Here is a 1,460-nt window from a genome sequence, read left to right as displayed (position 1 = left end):
ACAAAACCCTATTATCATGCGAAAGCTTAGCCAGGGCCTCGGTTCTGGCAGCCTTGATGCCAAGGTAGCATAGGAGGGTTTCCCCGCCAGTTACCCGCTTATGACAGGCTGTAGACGTTCGCGTCACACCCCGGGGGTTGAAAAGAAGGTCCCCTTCTCCCCGTGTAGTCTGAGTGGCGCTGGCTACCACCCTCAAGCGTCAGATACAGTTGTAGTTATATATAAATACCCCAGAAAGTGAAGCGGAACACAGTCGCCCAGATAGCCGAATTGGTAAGGCATTCGAGATCTAATCGAAAGGCGTGGGTTCGGTCCCCACTCTGGGCGCGCGTTTTTCTTTCTTTCTTTCTCACGTAATTATTAAAAATAAATAATAATGTAACGTCACTAACGGTAAAAAATATTCGAACCATTCCCCTATGCCTTCTTTGGCGTTGTAGACTGCCGGCATTTCTTCCTGTATTTTCTAACGAGCCCCTCATTTACAAACCCTATTATCATTCGAAAGCTTAGCGAGGGCCTCGGTTCTGGCAGCCTTGATGCCAAGGTAGCATAAGAGGGTTTTCCCGCCAGTTACCCGCTTAGGACAGGCTGTAGACGTTCGCGTCACGCCCCGGGTGTTGAAAAGAAGGTCCCCTTCTCCCCGTGTAGTCTGAGTGGCGCTGGCTACCACCCTCAAGCGTCAGATACAGTTGTAGTTTATATAAACACCCCAGAACGTGAAGCGGAACACAGTCGCCCAGATAGCCGAATTGGTAAGGCATTCGAGATCTAATCGAAAGGCGTGGGTTCGGTCCCCACTCTGGGCACGTGTTTTTCTTTCTTTCTTTCTCAAGAAATTAATAACAATAAATAATAATGTAACGTCACTACCGGTAAAAAATATTCGAACCATTCCCCTATGCCTTCTTTGGCGTTGTAGACTGCCGGCATTTCTTCCTGTATTTTCTAACGAGCCCCTCATTTACAAAACCCTGTTATCATGCGAAAGCTTAGCCAGGGCCTCGGTTCTGGCAGCCTTGATGCCAAGGTAGCATAGGAGGGTTTTCCCGCCAGTTACCCGCTTATGACAGGCTGTAGACGTTCGCGTCACGCCCCGGGGGTTGAAAAGAAGGTCCCCTTCTCCCCGTGTAGTCTGAGTGGCGCTGGCTACCACCCTCAAGCGTCAGATACAGTTGTAGTATATATAAATACCCCAGAAAGTGAAGCGGAACACAGTCGCCCAGATAGCCGAATTGGTAAGGCATTCGAGATCTAATCGAAAGGCGTGGGTTCGGTCCCCACTCTGAGCGCGTGTTTTTCTTTTTTTCTTTCTCAAGTAATTAATAACAATAAATAATAATGTAACGTCACTACCGGTAAAAAATATTCGAACCATTCCCCTATGCCTTCTTTGGCGTTGTAGACTGCCGGCATTTCTTCCTGTATTTTCTAACGAGCCCCTCATTTACAAAACCCTA

The 1,460-nt window shown here is 48.0% G+C and overlaps 1 non-coding gene across 1 annotated transcript; it reads left to right on the top strand.

The window, feature by feature from the left end:
• Positions 1 to 737: 737 nt before the first annotated feature.
• Trnar-ucu (transfer RNA arginine (anticodon UCU)) lies at positions 738 to 809 on the top strand. The gene has a single exon. It is a non-coding gene; the product is annotated as a tRNA-Arg (tRNA).
• The last annotated feature ends 651 nt before the right edge of the window (positions 810 to 1,460 follow it).

This window comes from Haemaphysalis longicornis, unplaced genomic scaffold (assembly GCF_048455015.1).
Source record: "Haemaphysalis longicornis isolate Haplotype H1 unplaced genomic scaffold, Haemaphysalis longicornis Haplotype H1 scaffold_5, whole genome shotgun sequence".
Classification (NCBI taxonomy): domain Eukaryota; kingdom Metazoa; phylum Arthropoda; class Arachnida; order Ixodida; family Ixodidae; genus Haemaphysalis; species Haemaphysalis longicornis.
Note: the sequence above shows the minus strand (reverse complement) of the source record. Positions and strands in the feature narration are given on the sequence as shown.